Source organism: Pleurodeles waltl, chromosome 2_1, assembly GCF_031143425.1.
Source record: "Pleurodeles waltl isolate 20211129_DDA chromosome 2_1, aPleWal1.hap1.20221129, whole genome shotgun sequence".
NCBI classification, from domain to species: domain Eukaryota; kingdom Metazoa; phylum Chordata; class Amphibia; order Caudata; family Salamandridae; genus Pleurodeles; species Pleurodeles waltl.
Window position 1 is genome coordinate 444,874,340 of NC_090438.1, and position 23,704 is coordinate 444,898,043.

The following is a 23,704-nucleotide window of genomic DNA, read 5'->3' on the forward strand; positions in this document are numbered from 1 at the left end:
GTGTGAAGATGACAACAGAGCTGTAGGAGTAACGGACCGGTCATGAGTCAAAGACACACATTGACAGTGAGGCTAAATGCAGATATGTAATAGGTTTAGGCTGTACCACAGTAATGGGCTGAGGCATTCAGGGCAAGGTTTGCTACTCAAACAAGAAAGTGGCCATGTGCCAAAATCTGCAGGTCTACAGGGAGTAGGCACAGTGCCACAGTTGCATAGCCTTAGTTACTCTTCCACATCCTGGACTAGGACCCATAATGGTCCTATTCTCTCTAGGCTGAGCTGACATAACCTACATGACAGTCCATTTTCAGCTCTGGGGTATTTGGTTTGCTTGGAGTCCGACATCCCCTGACCACTATCCAGGGTACTGGGATGGTCCGGCCACTGGAAGGTGTAGTGCCACCAAACTTGGCACACTTGTTGTTTTCTTGTCCGGTCATTGGTGTGTTGTTACGTCTGGCTGCACCTTCTGGTTCAGGAGATATTGACTGGTCAGTGAAGTGACCTTCACTGAGTTGCTGGTTCTTGGTTTGTTGCAGAGTGGTATCTCCACACTGGAGGGAGATCTTAGGTGCTTTGTGAAGCCTACAGGTCCTCTGGGTTTCTTGAGGTCAATTCAGTGTCCAGCTCCTCTGGAGGGACACTTGTCGGGTCCTGGGTGAAGCAGGCAGGGTTTGATTCCTTTTTCTTGTGCGGGAGGTACACATTTCTCGTGCATTGGTCCTTTTTTGGGCTTATCTTCTTTATCCTTTCAAATCTGATTTCTTGGTCTAGGGATGCCCACAAACACTGAATTTAGTGGGCGTTTTCAGGGGGGAACCTGCTAGTGTTCAACGGTACACTTACCTTTGGGTGGCTACACCCACTACAGTGACACTTCCTGTGAGAAGGGTCACTGCCCTAAACCTAATTGGCTATTTTCCTTCCATTGAAGATGGAGGAAAATGAAATAGAGGGTCTACATCATAGGTAACACCTTAGGGGTGGTGCATGCCAGGTGAGGCCATGCCTCCTACCCTTGTGAGGTTTCCTGCCTTTGATCCCATCAAAATTGGGGATTTGCAAAGGAGGAGGCCAGCTGCTGCTAGCAGCAGGCTTAGGGTCCAGTTTCGATGGCAGTAAGCCCTTTGAAGCTCACTGCTATGACAGTGGACATTCATGAGGGAGGGGGTGTTAGCTCTTCCACCCAGGAAGAGCATTGTCTTACAAACTGGATAGGAAGGGCTCTCTCCCAAGGTTTGCATATTGTCTGTGTGAATGTGGCAGCTGGATAGAACCCATCAGCAACCTAGCCAGGAAAATTAGCTTTTGCAGGGTGCACCTTTAAAGTGACCCCTGAATACATTTAAGGATACATCCAATAATGGCAAAAGGTTGTATTTATCATTCTGAGTTGTTTGATGTCAAACAATCCAGGGTTCAAAGTGGCCATCATGTAGCTGAGGAACTCGTGTTGACCAGTATCCAGCACATTTATTAAAATGGCTGCTCTGTTCTCCCACTATGTCCCAGGTTTGGCAAGGACACAGTGGGGGGATAATGCACATGCACCTATGCACCCACATTTAATATGGACACCCTGACTTAGGGCTGTAATACCTGCCAGATGGGTGTCTTTCCCATAATAAATGCAGTGTATAGTGGAGAGGGCACATAGTTAGTGTGTTTTAGGTTGGCACCAGAGCACTCATCCTGCATTGGCAGTGCTGGGTGCATCTAGATGCATGGCACAATCAGTGCTGCCGTCCTCAGGGGCCTACACTTAGTACCCCATGATCTAGGTACATAGGTACCCACTTAATAGGGACTTATAGTGGTAGGTAAGAGTGTATCCAATTGTGCCAGTGCATCACAACAGCTTTCTGGCCAGGAGAACCTAGTTAGCAGGAGCCCTGGGCACTACAATTTCTAGGACACATCAACATCAGGCAAAAAGTGGGGGGGATAACCATGTCAAAAAGAGGCCCTCTCTCACAACCTGGTCCTTTTTGTAAGGTCATCCCCAAACGTTTTGCCCACTTTCTCCTATTTTTACTGACCTGTTTTCATTGGATTTAGAAATCTGGGCACTTTACCACTGACAACCAGTGCTAAAGTGCATATGCTCTCTGTCTAAATTGTATTGATGATTGGTTCATCGATGATTGGCATATGTGATTTACTGGTAAGTCAATAATAAAGTGCACTATGTGTGCCCAAGGCCTATAAATCAAATGCTAATAGTGGGCCTGCAGCACTAATTGTGCCACCCACTTGAGTAGCCCTTTAAACATGTTTCAGACATGCCACTGCAGTGTCTGTGTGTGCAGTTTTGAACTGCCGGCCCAAACTAGCAAGTGCACCCACTTGCTAGGCCTAAACCTTCCCTTTTTCTATTTATATGTCACCCCTAAAATAGGTCCTAGGTACCCCCATGGTCAAGGTACAGAATATTTAAAAGGTAGGGCATGTACTGGTGTGTTTTACATATACTGACAGTAAAATACTGCCAAATTCAGTTTTCACTATTGCAAGGCCTATCTCTCCTATAGTTCAATATGGGGACTGCCTTTGAATACCTTTTAATCCCTTCACTGCCAGGCCTTTGCCCCCTCAGGTGCCAGGGCTTTTTTGGCTATTTGGGGCATTTCGCGATTAGGCCCTCATAACTTTTTGTGTACATAAGCTACCCACGCCAAATTTGCTTTCTTATTTTCCAACATCCTAGGGATTCTAGAGGTACCCAGAGTTTGTGAGCTCCCCTGGAGGAGACCAAGAAATTAGCCAAAATACAACAAAAAAATGTTTTTTTAAACAAAATGGGAAAAATGGGCTCCAGAACTGGGCTTGTGTTTTTATTCATGAAAATGGCATCAACAAAGGGGTTGCAGTGCTAAAATCACCATCTTCCCAGCTTTCAGGAACAGACAGACTTGAATGAGAAAACCACATTTTAACACACTTTTTGCATTTTACTGGGAAATATGCCATTTGTACAATATTTTGTGCTTTTAGCCTCCTTCCAGTTAGTGACAGAAATGGGTATGAAACCAATGCTGGATCCCAGAAAGCCAAACATTTCTGAATAGAAGACACAATTGTGAATTCAGCAAGGGGTCATTTGTGTTGATGCCACAAGGTTTTCCGACAGATAATAATAGCTGAAATTAAAAACTATTGAAACCTAGGTGAAACAAACAGACCTTTTTCTCCACGTTTTACTCTGTAACTTTTTTCTGCAATGGCAGAATTTTGAAAGCAATATGCTGTTACATCTGCTGTACTCTTCTTGTTGCAGGGATATATAGGGCTTTTAGCTTCTATAAGAACCCTAGGTACCCAGAGACAATAAATGAGCTGCGCCTTGCAATAGGTTTTCATTGCATACAGGTTATACAGCAAAACATTTGCTGAAATATAAATGGTGAAAAATAGGTATCAAGGAAACCTTTGTACTTCCAAAATGGGCACAGGATAAGGTGTTGAGAAGCAGTGGTTATTTGCACATCTCTGAATTCCGGGGTCCACATATTAGCATGTGAATTACAGTTAATTTCTCAAATATAAATCTTTTTTGCACATTGTCTTACATTTGGAAGGGAAAATGTCAAGAAAGGCAAGGGGCAATAACACTTGTTCTCCTATTCTGTGTTCCCCCAACATCACCCAATATAAATGGTGCCTCACTTGTGTGGGTAGGCCTAGTGCCTGCGATAGGAAACACAACATGGACACATCACAATTTTATATTGAAATCTGACGTGTATTTTGCAAAGGGCCTAGTTGTGGATTTTGGCCTCTAGCTCAGCTGGCACCTATGGAAACCTACCAAACCTGTGCGTTTTTTAAAACTAGACACCAAGGGGAATCAGGGATGGGGTGACTTGTGGGGCTCTCACCAGGTTCTGTTACCCAGAATGCTTTGCAAACCTCAAATTTGGCCAAACAAGCACTTTTTCCTCTCATTTCGGTGACAGAAAGTTCTAGAATCTGAGAGGAGCCACAAATGTCCTTCTACTTAGTATTCCCTCAAGTCTCCCGATAAAAATGGTACCTCACTTGTGTGGGTAGACCTAGTGCCCGCAACAGGAAATGCCCCAAAACACAACGTGGACACATCACATTTTCTTAAAGAAAATAGAGCTGTTTTTTTGCAAAGTGCCTAGCTGTGGATTTTAGCCTCTAGCTAAAAACTCCCTGGTGCCTACTGGTTTCTGACCCCCATGGGGGCAGATTGGCTTAATAAAAATAAGCCAATGTAGGAGGCTGGCCTGGCTTATAGTGGGTACCTTGTGATACTTACACATTGTGCCAGATCCAGTTATCCCTTATTAGTAGATTAGAGGTGTTCTAGCAGCTTAGGCTGATAGAGGTAGCTATAGCAGAGCAGCTTAGGCTGAACTAGGAGACATGCAAAGCTCCTACTATACCACGTATATCACTTAGTACTATATCATAAGAGAACACAATACTCAGAGTTACTAAAAATAAAGGTACTTTATTTTAGTGACAATATGCCAAAAGTATCTCAGAAGATATACTCCCTTAGGAGGTAAGTAATATAGACAAAATATACACACACACAACCAACATCAGGTAGGTGAACAGTTAGAAAAGTAGTGCAAACACTGTAGAACACAATAGAATGCAATAGGAGACAATAGGCCAAGGGGCAACACAAACCATATACTCCAAAAGTGGAATGTGAACCACGAATGGACCCCAGGCCTAGTGTAGTGTGTAGAGGGTCGCTGGGAGTTTAAGAAAACACTAAGGGTGTCCAAGAGTAAAGTTACCCTACTACCCCAGAAAGACAGTAAAGACGAGATAGGGGATTCTGCAAAGACAACAACTGACTGCAAAGCACTGAAGACGGATTCCTGGACCTGAGGACCTGTAATGGAAGGGGATCAAGTCCAAGAGTCACGCAAGTGTCCAGGGGGGGGCAGGAGCCCACTGAACCCCAGATGAAGGTACAAAAGGGCTGCCTCTGGGTGGAAGAAGCCAAAGATTCTGCAAAAACGGAAGGTGCCAGTAACTTCTTCTTTGGTCAGAAAATGTCACACAGCGTGCTGAAGGATACAGAGTTGTTTCCACGCAGAAAGACCGCAAACAAGCCTTGTTAGCTGCAAGAGTCGTGGTTATAGATTTTGGGTGCTGCCAGGGCCCAGGAAGGACCAGGAGGTTGCTCCTTGGAGGAGGAGACAGAGGGGGCGCTCAGCAATACGGAGAGCCCATGTAGAAGCAGGCAGCTCCCGCAGAAGCACCTGAAAAGGCGTTCAGAAGATCTGAGCACGACGGTCAACTCAGCGCAACAAAAGGGAGTCCCACGAAATCGGAGTCCAACTCAGCAAGTTGGGCAATGTAGGACAGAGTGCTGGGGACCTGGGCTAGGTTGTGCATGAAGGAAGTCTTGCAAAAGTGCACAGAAGCCCTAGCAGCTGCAGTTCACGCAGTACACAGGATTAGTGTCTGGCATGGGGAGGCAAGGACTTACCTCCACCAAATTTGGACAGAAGGGCCACTGGACTGTCAGGGACACTTGGATCCAGCTCCTGTGTTCCAGGGACCACGCTCGTCAAGATGAGAGGGGACTTAGAGGACCGGTGATGCAAAAGTTTGGTGCCTGCGTTGGCAGGGGGAAGATTCCGTCGACCCACTGGAGATTTCTTCTTGGCTTCCAGTGCAGGGTGAAGGCAGACAGCCCTCAGAGCATGCACCACCAGGAAACAGTCGGGAAAACTGGCAGGATGAGGCCCTACAATGTTGCTGGTAGTCTTCCTGCTACTATGTTGCGGTTTTGCAGGCGTCCTGGAGCAGTCAGCGGTCGCTCCTTGGCAGAAGTTGAAGAGGGAAGTGCAGAGGAACTCTGGTGAGCTCTTGCATCCTTACACTCGTTATCTGGTGAGATACCCACAGGAGAGACCCTAAATAGTCCTCAGAGGAGGAATGGCTACAGAGAAAGGTAAGCACCTATCAGGAGGGGTCTCTGACGTTACCTGTTGGCACTGGCCACTCAGAGCTGTCCATTGTGCCCTCACACTTCTGCATCCAAGATGGCAGAGGTATGGGACACACTAGAGGAGCTCTGGGCACCTCCGCTGGGAAGTGCTGGTCAGGGGAGTTGTCACTCCCCTTCCCTTTGTCCAGTTTCCAGAGCAGGGCTGGGGGGATCCCTGAACCAGTTTAGACTGGCTTATGCAAGGAGGGCACCATCTGTGCCCTTCAAAGCATTTCCAGAGGCCAGGAGAGGCTACTCCTCCCAGGCCCTTCACACCTATTTCCAAAGGGAGAGGGTGTAACACCCTCTCTCAGAGGAAATCCTTTGTAATGCCTTACTAGGAGTGGGCTGCCCAGGCCCCGGGGGACAGAAACCTGTCTGAGGGTTGGCAGCAGCGGTAGCTGCAGAGAAAACCCCTGAAAGTTAGTTTGGCAGTACCCGGGCTCTATGCTGGAGAACCAGGGATGCATGGTTGACAATTCCATGATCCTGGACATGTTACACAGCCATGTTTGGAGTTACTATGGTGACTCTAAATATAGGTATTGACCTATATGTAGTGCACGCGTGTAATGGTGTCCCCACACTCACAAAGTCCGGGGAAATTTCCCTGAACAATGTGGGGGCACCTTGGCTAGTGCCAGGGTACCCTCACACTAAGTAACTTTGCACCTAACCTTCACTAAATGGGGTTAGACATATAGGTGATTTATAAGTTAGTTAAGTGCAGAGTAATAAGGCTGTGAAATCACATGGACGTTATTTCACTCAGGCTGCAGTGGCAGTCCTGTGTAAGAATTGTCTGAGCTCCCTATGGGTGGCAAAAGAAATGCTGCAGCCCATAGGGATCTCCTGGTACCCCAATACCCTGGGTACCTAGGTACCATATACTAGGGAATTATAAGGGTGTTCCAGTGTGCCAATCAGAATTGGTAAAATTAGTCACTAGCCCCCAGTGACAATTTTAAAAGCAGAGAGAGCATAAACACTGAGGTTCTGGTTAGCAGAGCCTCAGTGATACAGTTAGGCACCACACAGGGAACACATACAGGGCACACTTTATGAACACTGGGGTCCTGGCTAGCAGGATCCCAGTGACACAGGCAAAAACAAACATATATACAGTAAAAAAGGGGGTAACATGCAAGGCAAGATGGTACTTTCCTACACATCTGCCACCATGGGGGTCATAAATGGCCTAAAATAAATTTGTCCCCAGGGGAACAACCCTTGCCTAGGGGGTTGCTTCCCTTGTTTGAAATTGACGTCTGGTGTCTAGTGGTTTCTTCCCACCTTGGGGGCAGATCGGCCCGATACAAATAGGCCTATCAGCCCCCAAGGGGGGATAGGAATGCATGTAATAAAATTGTCCACCCTTGCTTAAGGGGTCGCTCCCCACGTCAAAAAATAAAATAAAACAGGGGCAGATCGGCCTTACTACAATAGGCGGATTTGCCCCTAAGGGCGGCAGAAATTGCCTAAAACTAATTTGCCCCCCAGGCGATCAACCCTTGCCTAAGAGGTCGATCCCCTTCTGTGAAATTGACCAATTGGTGGTTTATGCCCCCCTTGTGGGCAGATTGGCCTAAAAAAAAAAAGTGGCAGCTCTGCCCCCAATGGGGCAGAAATGGTTTAAAGTTAATTTTGCCCCCAGGGGAGTGAAACAGCGAATGGCCTAAAAATATTTTTCCCCCTAGGGGAGCAACCCTTGCCTAAAGGGTTGTTCCCCACGTCTAAAAAAATAAAACACAAAAAAGATCCCTGGTGTCTAGTGGTTTCTGCCCCCCTTGGGGGCAGATTGGCCTAATAAAAATAGGCTGATCTGTCCCCTAGGGGGGCAGAAATGGTCTAAAGTTAATTTTGCCCCCAGGGGAGCAACCCTTGAATAATGGGTCGCTCCCCACATCTAAAAATATGAAACAAAAAAAAATAATTGCTGGTGTCTAACGGGTTTCTCCCCCCCCCGGGGGCAGAGAAGCCTTATTATAATAAGCTGATCTGCTTCCAGGGGTGGGCAGAAAAGGCCTAAAAATAATTTCCCCCCTCTGGGGAGTGGCACTTGCCCAAGGGGCCGCTCCCTTTATGCATACATACAAAAACAATATCCCTGGTGTTTAATGGGCATTTCTGCTGCCCGATCACATTGCAATCGAGCAGCAGAAATGCAGAAAGAGACATCAAAGGAAAGAAAATGCCTTTCTGTTCCTTTGATGCCTCTCTCACCCCCTCCACTTGATCGGAAGAGAAATGCTTTTGCATTTCTCCTCCGAGGGGGCAGCCTCTGATGAGGTCAGGGTGTGATCGCACGCTGACGTCATCAGATGCCACTGAAGAGTTGGGGGGGGCGGAAGTGAAAGTGATTCTCCTTCCAGCCCTGATCGGAGGAGGAGGACGCCAGGCCCGGTTGCAAGACGTAACAATTATGTCCTGGGAACCCGAGCAGTGCCGCCCAGGATGTAACCGTTACATCCAAGGCACCCGAGGGGTTAACTGCAGTTTCCCATTGGGAGCAGATTAAGATTTGGAGTTCGGGGTCTCTGAACTTACAATTTAAAAATACATATGTTGGTAGGGTTGGTTTTTAGATTGTCAGTTTGAAAATGCCAATTTTAGAGAGTGGACATTTTCATGCTTAACCATTCTGAGCATCCGCCTGCCTGTGAAATCCATGTCGGGGTCAGCATGACAGTTGGGCTATTGTGAATTCCTTCTAGACAGTGACACAAAGGGAACTGAGGTGTGTCTTGCATATCCTGATGAGTCTCCTGGGCTAGAGTGGGGAGGGAGGAGCTGACACCTGCACCTGAAACGGCTGTCTCTGTCCTTTCACAATGCAGGCTCCAACCCACTGGAGTTTGTTCGGGGCCAGGTCTGGGCAAGGTAGGATCTTGTGAACAACTGAGACTTTCATTTGAAGTTTGCAGAAAAAAGAATAAGTAGTAGACCAAAAACTACAGATTTTTAGATTACTTCTAGATCAAGAGGAACCTATGCCAAGGAGAAGAGCTTGATGCTTGAGGAGGACCTGCCATCTGTCTGTTGCTTTGCTGTGCTGGCCTGCTGCCTCTGCTTCTGCCTTGAGAGTGAAAGGACTGGACTTTGCTTTCTGAAATCCTGCTTGTGAAGTTTCTCCAAAGGCTTGGACTAAACTTGCCCCCTGTACTGAGTCCTTATGGACATCAAAGACTTAGGTGGTCATTCTGACCCTGGCGGTAATTACCGCCATGGCGGAGGTCGGCGGTAGCACCGCCAACAGGCTGGCGGTGCACCGCTGGGCATTCTGACCGCGGCGGTTCAGCCGCGGCCAGAAACGGAAAGTCGGCGGTGTACCGCCGACTTCCCGCTGCCCTTGAGAATCCTCCATGGCGGCGGAGCGCGCTCCGCCGCCATGGGGATTCTGACACCCCCTACTGCCATCCGGTTCCTGGCGGTTCTCCCGCCAGGAACAGGATGGCGGTAGGGGGTGCCGCGGGGCCCCTGGGGGCCCCTGCAGTGCCCATGCCAATGGCATGGGCACTGCAGGGGCCCCTGTAAGAGGGCCCCACGAAGAATTTCAGTGTCTGCTTTGCAGGCACTGAAATTCGCGACGGGTGCAACTGCACCCGTCGCACCTTCCCACTCCGCGGGCTCCATTCTGAGCCGGCGTCCTCGTGGGAAGGGTGTTTCCCGCTGGGCTGGCGGGCGGACTTTCGGCGGTCGCCCGCCGGCCCAGTGGGAAAGCCAGAATGACCGCCGCGGTCTTTCGGCGGGAACCGCTTGGCGGGCGGCGACCGCCGTCCGCCGCGGTCAGAATGACCCCCTTAATCTGCCAGTGCCTGGGCTCTTCCTCTAAGAGTCTTGACTTGCTAAGTGGTGTCAACTCTAGTCCCTGGAACTTTAGATGTGGAATCTGGTAACCTGTGGGAGAAAATCCATGCACTGCTATGTGCACATCAGAAATATCGATGAAGCACCTGTCCCACAGCTGAGAATGAACGCAGCACCTGTCTTGCGGCTGCAGAATTGACACAGCACCTGTTCCCTATGCAAACCTTTCACACAGCATGTAAGAATTTTCCATGCATCGACCCTGGGCGTCAAAGTCTTCAACATCACTGCATGGACCTGAGGCTGCTTGCCCAGAAATCAACGCAAACCTTCTCTGCGAGGAAAGAATTGTCGCATCGCTGCCTGATGGATAAAGAATCGATGCACGGCCTCACTTGCAAGTAAGAAATTGACACATTGCTTGCTTTTCTGACACACAAGCCTGCCCGTGCAGCTTTATTTTTGACACATACCAGGTACTTTGTGCTAAAACAACACATCCATTGTTTTTTATGGAGTCAGACTCTTTTAACTTAAAAATTTCAAATCTTTGCTTCTGTATGTTGGATTTTTGTTGTTTTGGTCTTGTTTGATTTAGATAAATATCGCTTATTGTTCTAAATGGGTGTGGATCCCTTTTGTGGTGTTTTAACTGTGTTACTGTGTGGGTTTGTACAAATACTTTAAACATTGCCTCTGAGATAAGCCTGACTGCTTGTGCGAAGCTACCACGGGGTGAAGAGAGTGTATCTGAGCTGTGTATCTCCCCTAACCCTGACTACAGTGAGGGTACCTGCTTGGACAGAGTGAAAACTGACTGCCAACTAGAGACCCCAGTTCTAACATATGGCATTTAACAGTGGTTCATAGTCCACCACTACTGACTTTCATGTTTGCACTTGGTGAATGCAGTCACATTTCAAGGGGCAATAGTGTAGCACAAAGTTTAGTTTGGTCCAAATCTATGCTGTGGACACATGTGTGTGAAACCGTATGCGTCTCATGTGTATTTGCCAGTTGGGGATGAGTACTGGGTGCCATGCCTATACAGTCAGAAGCGCTATGTCACATGATAATCCTGACATGTATCATGCATATTGCTGTGGACATACTGACTAATGTTACAAATCATGTCTGTCACACATGGGTACCCAGACAGAGGGAGGAGGTGACAACCTTGTGTCTACCATCTACTGCCAGACCTGAAGACCATGGAGCAATGGAACATCTTAATGTACTACCTCCTATATAGCAAACAATTGCGAGCTTATGTCATCAGATTTAGCCAGATCTGATGCCAGCGATTGTACGACGGAACACCGACTTCCGAAACAACTAGTGCCTTAACAACGAGGTCGGAACACCGACCTCGTTGTTACTACTAATGCCTTTACCATGAATGCCTTAACAGCGATATTTCGTTGTAAAGGCATTCCTGATAAAAGCATTAGTAATAGGCACCAAAGATCCTGCATCCCTCACCCCACCCCCCAACCCCACCCCAAAACCTAAAACCCCCTGACCCCCCACCCCCTCCCCAAAACCAAAAACGCCCCACCCCACCAACCCCACCCCAAAACCTAAAACCCCCTGACCCCCCACCCCTCCCCTCCCCAAAACCAAAAACACCCCACCCCACCAACCCCACCCCAAAACCTAAAACCCCTGACCCCCCCACCCCCTCCCCAAAACCAAAAATGCCCCACCCCCCCAACCCTACCCCAAAACCTAAAACCCCCTGACCCCCCACCACCTCCCCAAAACCAAAAACGCCCCACCCCCAACCCCACACCCCTCCCCAAAACCAAAAACGCCCCACCCTCCCAACCCCACCCCAAAACCTAAAACCCCCTAAACCCCCACCCCTCCCCAAAACCAAAAACGCCCCACCCCCCAACCCCGCCCCAAAACCTAAAACCCCCTGACCCCCACACCCCCAAAACCAAAAACACCCCACCCCCCCAACCCCACCCCAAAACCTAAAACCCCCTGACTCCCCACCCCCTCCCCAAAACCAAAAATGTCCCCACCCCCCCACCCCACCCCAAAACCTAAAACCCCCTGACCTCCCACCCCCTCCCCAAAACCAAAAATGGCCTACCCCCCCAACCCCGCCCCAAAACCTAAAACCCCCTGACCCCCCACCCCCTCCCCAAAACCAAAAACGCCCCACCCCCCAAACCCACCCCAAAACCTAAAACCCCCTGACCCCCCACCCCTCCCCAAAAACGCCCCACCCCCCCAACCCCACCCCAAAACCTAAAACCCCCTGACCCCCCACCCCTCCCCAAAACCAAAAATGCCCCACCCCCCCAACCCCACCCCAAAACCTAAAACCCCCTGACCCCCACCCCCTCCCCAAAACCTAAAACGCCCCACCCCCCAAACCCTCACCCCACCCCCCAACCCCACCCCAAAACCTAAAACCCCCTGACCCCCCACCCCCTCCCCAAAACCAAAAACGCCCCACCCCACCAACCCCACCCCAAAACCTAAAACCCCCTGACCCCCCACCCCTCCCCTCCCCAAAACCAAAAACACCCCACCCCACCAACCCCACCCCAAAACCTAAAACCCCTGACCCCCCCACCCCCTCCCCAAAACCAAAAATGCCCCACCCCCCCAACCCTACCCCAAAACCTAAAACCCCCTGACCCCCCACCACCTCCCCAAAACCAAAAACGCCCCACCCCCAACCCCACACCCCTCCCCAAAACCAAAAACGCCCCACCCTCCCAACCCCACCCCAAAACCTAAAACCCCCTAAACCCCCACCCCTCCCCAAAACCAAAAACGCCCCACCCCCCAACCCCGCCCCAAAACCTAAAACCCCCTGACCCCCACCCCCCCAAAACCAAAAACGCCCCACCCCCCAACCCCACCCCAAAACCTAAAACCCCCTGACCCCCCACCCCCTCCCCAAAACCAAAAATGTCCCCACCCCCCCACCCCACCCCAAAACCTAAAACCCCCTGACCTCCCACCCCCTCCCCAAAACCAAAAACGGCCTACCCCCCCCAACCCCGCCCCAAAACCTAAAACCCCCTGACCCCCCACCCCCTCCCCAAAACCAAAAACGCCCCACCCCCCAAACCCACCCCAAAACCTAAAACCCCCTGACCCCCCCACCCCTCCCCAAAAACGCCCCACCCCCCCAACCCCACCCCAAAACCTAAAACCCCCTGACCCCCCACCCCTCCCCAAAACCAAAAATGCCCCACCCCCCCAACCCCACCCCAAAACCTAAAACCCCCTGACCCCCACCCCTTCCCCAAAACCTAAAACGCCCCACCCCCCAAACCCCACCCCAAAACCCCCTGAACCCCCACCCCCTCCCCAAAACGTAAAACGCCCCTCCCCCCAACCCCACCCCAAAACCTAAAACCCCCTGACCCCCCACCCCCTCCCCAAAACCTAAAACGCCCTACCCCCAACCCCACCCCAAAACCTAAAACCCCTCCCCAAAACCAAAAACGCCCCACCCCACCAACCCCACCCCAAAACCTAAAACCCACTGACTCCCCACCCCCCCAACCCCACCCCAAAACCTAATACCCCTGACCCCCACCCCCTCCCCAAAACCTAAAACACCCCACCCCCAACCCCACCCCAAAACCTAAAACCCCCTGACCGCCCACCCCCTCCACAAAACCAAAAACGCACCACCCCCCCAACCCCACCCCAAAACCTAAAACCTCCCACCCCCTCCCCAAAACCAAAAACGCCCCACCCCCCCAACCCCGCCCCAAAACCTAAAACCCCCTGACTCCCCACCCCTCCCCAAAACCAAAAACGCCCCACCCCCCAACCACACCCAAAAACCTAAAACCCCCTGACCCCCACCCCCTCCCCAAAACCTAAAACACCCCACCCCCAACCCCACCCCAAAACCTAAAACCCCCTGACCGCCCACCCCCTCCACAAAACCAAAAACGCACCACCCCCCCAACCCCACCCCAAAACCTAAAAACCCCCACCCCCTCCCCAAAACCAAAAACGTCCCACCCCCCCAACCCCGCCCCAAAACCTAAAACCCCCTGACCCCCCACCCCTCCCCAAAACCAAAAACGCCTCACCCCCCAACCCCACCCCACCCCAAAACCTAAAACCCCCTGACCCCCCACCACCTCCCCAAAACCTAAGACACCCTACCCCCAACCCCAACCCCACCCCAAAACCTAAAACCCCCTGACTCCCCACCACCTCCCCAAAACCTAAAACGCCCCACCCCCCAACCCCACCCCAAAACCTAAAACCCCCTGAATCCCCATCCCCTCCCCAAAACCTAAAACGCCCCACCCCCACCCCATAACCTAAAACCCCCTGAACCCCCACGCCCTCCCCAACACCTAAAACCCCCCACTTACCTTAGTCGTCCCCTCATCACCTGCGTCGTCCTCCTTAGCCGACTCCCTTCTTTGTACCTTAACCACACATGTTCATTGTTCAGAACATGCGTAGTTAAGGCACAAAATAACGGAGTCGTGGTTAAAGAAAGCGTTGTTCCGCTTTCGTTAACCACGACTTCGTTATTAAAACTTCGGCATAAAGGACGTTTCCCGATGCCAGCTATTAGGTATCCTACCAGCATACCACCCATTGTACAAATCAGGTCAGTGTTGCACTTCCTAGCCACAGGGTCCTCCCAACATACGGCGGCCCTATATGCTGGAATGTCACAGCCTATATTCAGTCTGGTGTTGAGGGATGTCATCTCAGCAATGTCGAAACACCTTGACACCTATATCCAGTTTCCCCAACGTGAGAACTGAATGAGAAGTGAATGCTGGCTTTTAAAGCTTTGCCCACCTCCTATCTGTGTTGGGGGCCATTGTTGGCACAAATGTTGGCTTGGTGCCACCGCATGCCAATAAGCAAGTCTACTGAAACAGAAAGAACTTCCATTCCATCAACGTGCAAGTTGTCTGTCTGGCAGATTTCTACATTTCACATGTCTGTGACTGTTATCCGGGGTTAGTCCATGATTTCTTCATTGTGCAGAACAACCCCATACCCCAGCTGATGTCATAACTGAAATCAGAGAGGGCCTGGCTGGTTGGTGAGTCGCCTTTGTACCAATTATGTGTGTGCAATGTCAGGTGCTACAATCATGTATTGTGGGACTCATTGTTGTAAATATGTCCCATTCTGTAACAGGAAACTCCACATATCCAAACTGCCCTTGGTTATTGACACCACTAAGGAATCCAACTATGCCAGGGGAAGGTCACTTTAATGAGAACCAATGAAGAACAAGTAGAGTGGGCTTTTTTACTCCTTAAGGCTAGATTTAGGTGTTTTGATTGGACAGGTGGAGCCCTCCTCTACTCACCCGGGAAAGTATGTCAGATCACAGTGGCATGTTGCATGCTGCACAACCTTGCCCTGCAGAGGAACATCCTATACATACTAGAGGAGGCAGAGCCTGCAGTCCCACCAAGTGAGACTCCTGAAATACCAAGTGAGGATGACTGTGGTGAAAAGGAAGAATCTGAGTTGTGCGAAGATCTCATCAACAGTTATTTTTCATGAGTGTAAGTACTTCCTGTGATGATATGACTGTGACTGTACAATGTACTGTAGTTGTGAGAATATGTGGAGTTCACTGTGTTAGAAACAGCTAGGAAGCTGGCACTCTGCAATATTCAGCCAAAGGTTGTTTGTTAAGTTTCTTTTTGACACATCCCAGTACCTGTGTGTGCAGTTCCACTGCCACTTCGACTTGGCATTTAAAAGTACTTGCCAAGCCTTAAACTCCCCTTTTTCTACATATGAGTCACCCTTAAGATAGGCCCTAGGTAGCCCATAGGGCAGGGTGCGATGTAGGTAAAAGGCAGGACATGAACATGTATGTTCTATATGACCTGGTACTGTAAAACTCCTAAATTCGATTTTACACTGCTGTGAGGCCTGCTCCTTTCAAAGGATAGCATTAGGGCTACCCTCATATACTGTTTGAGTGGAAGATCCTGATCTGAAAGGAATAACCAGGTCATATTTAGTATGGCCAGAATGATGATACAAAATCCTGCTTAATGGTGAAGTTGGATTTTACATTACTATTTTAGAAATGCTACATTTAGAAAGTGAGCATTTCTCTACACTTAAACCCTTCTGTGCCTTCCAATCCACGTCTGGCTAGGTTTAGTTGACAGCTCCCTTGTGCATTCACTCAGACAACCCCAAACACAGGATGCTCAGTCACACTTGCATACATCTGCATATTGAATGGGTCTTCCTGGTCTGGGAGGGTGGAGGGCTTGACACTTACATGTCAAAGACAGTAGCCTTCCCTCACACAAAGGGCTGCCACACCCCCTACTCAGACCATGGCAGACAGGATGGAACTGAAAGGGGACCTTGTGCACTTCTAAGCCACTTTTTGAAGTCTCCCCCACTTCAAAGGCACATTTGGGTACTTAAGCTTGGAAGCTTTGCCTCTAAGGCATTCAGTGACACCATGAGGACAATGGGTGTTGAGCTCCATCACTCTTCACCCTACCATACCAAGGGTAATTCAGTTGTGGCAAGGAGCGTTCAAGATCTAAAGCAGTCCTTAAAAGCTGGAGTACGAGGTTCAGGACGCAGTTGGCTTCATCACCTATTTAGGGTCTAAAGAGCACTGAATAATCTGCCAAGACGGTCCGTGGGAGGATTCACACCTTACAAGGTCCTCTTTGGGATACCTATTTATGTCCCAGACCTAGATGGCCCTGATATGCTGGCAAAGACACACCTCTTGACATAAATGAATGTATCACTGTCTTATGGGAGCTTCAGAAATTTCGTGATGATAATTCATCCACTGGTGCTGGCACCTTAAGTATGTGGGAGACAAAGCTGACAATCCTTTTGTCCCCCAACTTCTACATGCTGGATTCCTAAAGTTGGGTATCTGGTTTGAGAGAAGATTGCTGTGAAGAAAGAATTTAGCCCATCATACAGAGCACCAGTCCAAGTCCTGGGAAAACACAGTACCAGAACTATTATCCTTCCACAGCTGCAAGGTTCCAAAGCAAACAGATTTGTCTCCATTGACAACATCAAATTGCACTATGTGGCCGATCCTGCACAGTAGACCCAGAGGTCCCTTGGGCAGTTTCCGGTCCCCTCTCAGTACTGAACATGACATAGCCCTGTTACCACTTCACCAACAGCAACTTTACAAGATGTGGCTGTTTTCTACTCCAATGCAACACAATCGTACAAATACCGTCTACTATTAAGCCCCACACGAAGTGGATCCTTCCACCAATAATGCACCGGCTTCTGTGTTTGCAGAGACTGCTTCTGGTTACTTCATCGATCAAGATGACTTCTCTTAAACTTCATCTGTACCTGCTAATGAAACTGTTTCAAAGACACGTAATCTGTACATATGGCTTAAGAATAACTACTTGGGCTATCCATGGTATTATTTGTGGATATTTCTGACACTGCTTGCCTTTCTGTTAAGGATTGGATTTGTGACTGTTTTCATTCTCTTAATAAATGGTCATCATCTTTCTGAACGCTCTTCTGTCGAGCCAGTGGATGAAGTTCTAACATCCTAACTTTCCTCACATAAGGTCCAAAGAGACTTGTCTCTTGTGAGCATTTCTACAGTACCAATTCCAGATGGGATTGTTTGGGATAAAATTCCATTTGATAAATATGGTCCTAATGAGGTTGTACAAATTCCATATGTTTTCAAAATTTCAATGACTAATGTAGTTACACCTGGAGTTGTTTCTGATGACAGAAATGTTGAAACAGTTGATTCAATGTTTGCTGAGCTGCAGGATTACACTGTCACGCAGCGTGCTGCTGCACAAGCCGAATGTTCGGCTCGGGACACGGCATGCAGCAGTGGGACTCGTCGCGCCCGAGCCTTTCTTATCTTTATCGAGGCCCCAAAATGGGCATGGGGTCTCGTTTCTGCATGCTGTACCAATGAATGGATACCCCTCACAGCCTTGCATGGACATTCATCACTAAAGCATGCATACTAGAGACAATCAGCTAGCCCACCAAATAACAACTCACACAAGGCAAAGCTGCCATGGCAATTACAACCATACAGGGCAAACCACCCATGCACAATATGTCACACACAGAAACAATAACACTGCATTTACATCTCCACAGGTAACCCAGCCATTGTCACCAGAGAAGAAGTGCCAGCCACATACAGCCCCCCCACAGAAGAGGCCCACAGTTATGACAGCGGCTCTGGTCGCCTGGATCTGGATGACCAACCTGGCCCATCAGGGACCTCTGGACAGTCAGTTACCCAGGCACAGTCTCACACCACCAAAGGGCCTCCCCCCTCAGGAAACACCAGAACAGCACCCACCCAGCGTACCCATACCTCTCTCCCAAGGACACGTCAATCAGCAGTGTGTCCACCACAACAGGACCCCAGAGCAGACCACAAACCCAGGACAATCAGGGACCTGGGGTCAGTGGCAATGGGCACACGGGACAGAGGCACAGGACAACAAGGAAACTGGGAGGAGTGCTGTGCGCCAGTGGGAGGACAGGCCCAGGGAAACGACTCTCCAGGAGGCACTCACTGCGATCCTGGGAGCATACGCTGGGCCAGATCCTGGACAAGTTGCAGGAGAACATGCGGCTGCGGGAGGGACAATACCTGGGGATCAGGGAGGACTTGAAGTCCATTAACACCACCCTGGATTCCATTGCAGGGGTGCTGCAAACATGGCCAACACTATGAGGGAGGAAGTGTCAGGCCAGCGGGCCCCTGCCACTAGCTAAACTACTGAACAGCCCTCCACCTCCGCTGCCGCTAGTGGACAGGAGGACCTGCCACAGGACTAACAGGCTACCAGCACCCCTCTCCCTGCAGAAGGAGAACCACCCCACAAACATTCCCTGCGATCCAGTCAGAAGCCAGAGAGTACTGCCAAGACCCCCGCCAGGAAATGAGACTCTCCTGATTGTCACCCTTGTGTCCCACTCTGTCACCCTGTCCACCTTGAACTGCCATTGCTCCCCTTCCTATGCCCCCTTGGACAATGCACGTGTGCTACAAATAGACTGGACTCTAACCTGGACTTTCCTCCATCATCCCCCCAGCCCATTGCACTTCCCCCTTTTTGTCAGAGCACTGCAATAAACACACTTTCAAAAAATACAAGTATGGAGTATGTCAAATGATTTAAGTATGTATACATGTAACAAGGTTTAAACATTGCAATTCAACTCTACAGTAATGCTTACATAGGAAAGACCTGTATTTGGCTTCAGGCTACACACCAGGAGTGATAGTGGGGCACCAACATCTGCAAAAAGAGATGCCAAAGGGTAGAGTGAGTGGGCATAGAAGTAGGAATTCACAGCCTGCCAGTGACAATGTCAAACCTTAAACTGTCAATGAAATGTGCAGTTACGCTGTCTTACCTGTGTGTCATTAGAAGTATTGAAGAATCACTGCACTTCTGTTGTCCTCATCCTCATCCTCTGCCTCCTCATGTTCACTTTCCACAGGGTCCACTGATGCCACACGGCCATCTCCAGCCTACTCCTCCTGCAGAAAAGGCACATGGCGTCTCAAGGCAAGGTTGTGCAACATACAGCATGACACGATGATCTGGCAGACCTTCTTGGGTGAGTAGCATAGGGATCCACCTGTCAGATGGAGGAACCGAAATCTGGCCTCCAGGAGGCGAAATTTACTTTCAATTATCCTTCTTGTTCACCCATGTGCCTCATTGTAACGTTCCTCTGCTCTTGTCCTGGGATTGCTCACAGTTGTCAGTAGCCATGAGAGGTTGAGATAACCAGAGTCACCTGCAAATATCGAGGGACAACTGTTAGCACACACTAACCCTTATGGCCCACACCCTACCCATGCACCAACATCACTGGGTGGGAACCAGGGCTCACCCATTAGCCACACCCTGTGCCTCTGGGCCATCACATTTGGGATGCTGCTATTCCTCAGGATAAGGGCATCATGCATCAAGCTGGGATACTTAGCATTGACATGGGAGATGTACTGGTCTGCCAAACACACCTGCACATTCATCAAGTGAAAACGTTTTTGATTTCTGAAAATCTGTTCATTTCGCCAGGGGGGGGGGGGAAATGCAATATGTGTTCCATCAATAGCCCCAATAATGTTGGGGATATGTCACATTGCATACAATTAAGCCTTCACTGTGGCCAAATCCTCCACAGTCCTGATGAGGCCCTAATTCAGTGGGCCGAAACACGTTGACTTCTCTGTATTGCAAGTGTATTGGGCTTGTCAAATAATGGACTATATTGTAAAGACTTGAGATGCACGATATCACGCTTGTGTGAAAGAAATACACAACACGTTGATAGTAGAGTGTACGAAAAGCCCAGTGCCTTAGCAAATAGCAGGGTTATAGGGTTCCCCCTGGTTTTGCGCGCATGTTTTTAATCAGGGCAGGCGACACTCTGGTCAGCACTATTGAGAACATTGGCTGTGACATTCCTGCTGCCAAGCCCACTGTCACTTGGAAAGAACCAGTTGCCAAGAAATGGAGCAATGATAGTACTTGCACAAGAGGGGGGATCCCAGTGGGGTGACGGATAGCAGATATCAGGTCAGGCTCCAATTTGGCACACAGCTCTGTGATTGTGGCCCTGTCAAGTCTATAGGTGAGGATAATGTGCCTGTCCTCCATTGTTGCCAAGTCCACCAGGGGTCTGTACACGGGGGGTGTCTCCATCTCCTATTCATCCACAGCTGTTGCAATCTATGGGGCATAGGAGTGAGGAGCCGGTCATAATCTGTATATTGTAACCACTACAGTTCAATGCTTGATGTGATTTATGCAATTTATTGGTGGCACATGTCCTGAATGTACAATTGTGAACTGTGATGCAGTTAGGCTCCATGGCCTGCCCCCCCCCTGAAATGGAATCCGCCTGTCCTGTATGGAGGGACAGGTGGAAGTGATGGAAATCCATTGACGTTGTGCGCCGTTGCGGGAGGTGGTCCGTGCAACTCCTCATTGGTTATCAGGGAGCCCTATGGGGTACAGTGGCCAATGGTGATATACTCTGGCGGTGACGGTATGCACTGCTGCGGACGTCAGTGCCATTTTCAAACTGTTCACTCACTTGCTACCTGACCTTCAACAGGAGAGGGCTTACACCGCATGTGCTGCTGTGACCTGTGTCTGGAACTGACCATGGCTCGTGTGACTGGGGGAAGGGCCCCTGCCTTCACCTCGGCGGAGTTGGAGGGACCTGTGGATGGGGTCCTACCCCAGTACCGACTACTGTATGGGCCTCCAGACCTACAGGTTCGTGCACTGGGAGCACGATGCATGGGGCATGAATGCATGGAGTGGTGTGTGTGATGGCCTCGTATGGGGAGATTGGTGGATGGGCACTAGGCGGCATGCAGCATGTATGCTGGGCCATGTCTGTGCGTAAGGGGATGGGAAGGGATATGGTGGGCCATGAGTGTAACAGGTAGGACGGTCGGACTAATACCTTTCCCTTTGTATATTTCATCTGCTGGTCAGCGCCCATCATAAGAAGGGTGTATGGTGTGCCATCACCAAGGACGTGCGGACCCTGGGTGTCCTTGGCAGGTGGAGCACCCACTGTCACAAAAGGTGGGAGGACCTGAAACGCTGGGCACAGAAGATGGCAGAGGCCCAGCTGGGGATGGCCTCCCAACAAGGAAGGGGTGCCATTCGAACCCTGGCCCCCCTGATGACCCGCATACTGGTGGTGGCCTATCCGTAGCTGGATGGGCGCTTGGGGGCATCACAGCAGCAACAAGGGGGTGAGTACAGTACCCATTCTTACTAGTTACGCCTGGTGAGGCGGTTTCCGGTGGGGGAAGTATGCCTGTGGATACCCCTAGGCTAATCCTGACACTGCAGAGTAGGTCCCATGTTGGTCAGGGTTCTGATGTGAAATTCCTCCTACCTAGCTAGTAGGCCTCTACTACTGGGCAGTGCTGTGTGGGTCCCAGGTATGCTGAATTTGGCGGTATGTGTCCCACCCCATGACCTGGTGACTAGCATTGTTACTGGCAGTGCATTGCCTAGTGCATAGGGCTGTTCCCTGTGTGTGAGTATGTTGTGCACGCCAACGGTGGTGTTGGTGCAGCCATTGACCAAGTCTATCCTTTGTGCCCCCCCATTTTTGTTTTGTCACCCTGTCCTTATGTGCATTAGCATCATCTGGCAGAGGAGCAGAGGCACTGGCGACAGAGGGAGCTGCATCCCACAGGGCCCAGGAGGCAGAGTCCACTGACGGTGAGGGCACCAGTGGGACGGAGGGCGAGGGGAGCACCACGGCAGAGACTGGTGGGGACAGTTCGGACACGAATACCTCCTCGAATGGAAGCTCCCTGGTTGTGGCGGACACCTTCATCCCCACCCCATCTACAGGTACAGCCGCCACTCCCATACCAGCACCGCCCTCCCAGCAGCCCCTCATTGAGTTGCCCGTGCCCGCTCACCCAGGAGGCTGGGCATCTCCTTCACCCCAGGCACCTCAGTCCCTGCCCAGTTAGCCCTGCTGGCCTGAGTGAGGATGCTATTGACTTTCTGAGAGCCATCTCTGTTGGGCAGTTAACCATTGTGAATGCCATCCAGGCAACAGTCCAATGCATTTCTGGAGGGCATTCCCACTGGCTTGGTGGCCCAAAAGAGATCAATCCAGGCTCTAGCCTTCCCTCTGATGGCAGCTATTGTCCCTATATCCATCCTCCCCCTCCAACGTCCCCTACCCAATCCCATTCCCCTCAACCCCAACCTATCCCAAGCACACAGGCAGAAGAGCATGCACACAGGAAAACACACAAGAGTGGCACAGGCAAACACAGACACCACACTTCATACCACAGGCACTTTCACAAACACCCTCCAGATGTAGACATACCAACATCCACTGCCTCCACTGTGTCCCCTTCTTCCTCCTCATCCCAAGTTGCGTCTACACTCACACTTGCATGCACTACATCCTCATCCACTACCACCATCACCAGCCAAACTATCAGAGCACACACATCACTGTGTCCTCCCCCACTGTGTCTATGCCCCCTCCTCCCAAAGTACACAAACACAAGAACTCAGACACCCAACAGCCATCCACCTCACAACAGCATCCAGCCCACGCACCTGCACCCAAACACAGAAGACAGACACCTCCAACAACCACTCCCTCTTCCTCCACTCCCAAACCTTCTCCTTCTTTCCACCCCAATATCCCTAAGAAGCTTTTCCTCTCCATTGTTGACCTCTTCCCTACCTCTCCTCCCCCCTGTCCTTCACGTCAGGCCAGGGTGGTAAAACCCAGGCAAGCACCTCAGCCACCCAGTCCACAGGCCCAGTAGTGTCCACAGCAACTCATGGTGGGAAAGGATCCAGGCACCAGGCAGCCACACGGAAAGGGTGTGTGCACCAAGTGCTGCCAGGAAGGGCAAGGAGCCACCGCCATCTGCTGCAGGGAAGGGCAAGGTGCAATCCCCAGCTGCTGCCAAAAGGAGCAAGGAGCAATCTCCAGCTGCTGTCAAAGGAGCGAGGAGCCATCCCCAGTGGCTACCAAACGGTTCAAGGAGCCATCCCCAGCTGCTGCCAAGAAGGGCAAGGGGCCTGCACCACTAGGCAGAAAGGACAAGGGGTCTGGTGCTGGGAGTCAGTCGGAGCCCACATCACCAACCATGGTGGTGCAGCCGTCTGAAGCTGCAGGGGATGGGCTGGAGCCTCCCCCACTGCTACCACCAGCACCACCACCAGCTCCGTCACCGGCAGCAGCAGCACCAGTGGGCAGCCGTCTGAGGCTGCAGGGGATGGGCTGGAGCCTCCCCCCACCACCACCAGCAGCACCACCATAAGCAGTGGGCAGCTGTCCAAGGCTACAGGGGATGGACTGGAGCCTAAGCCCACCACTACCACCAGAATCACCACCAGCTCT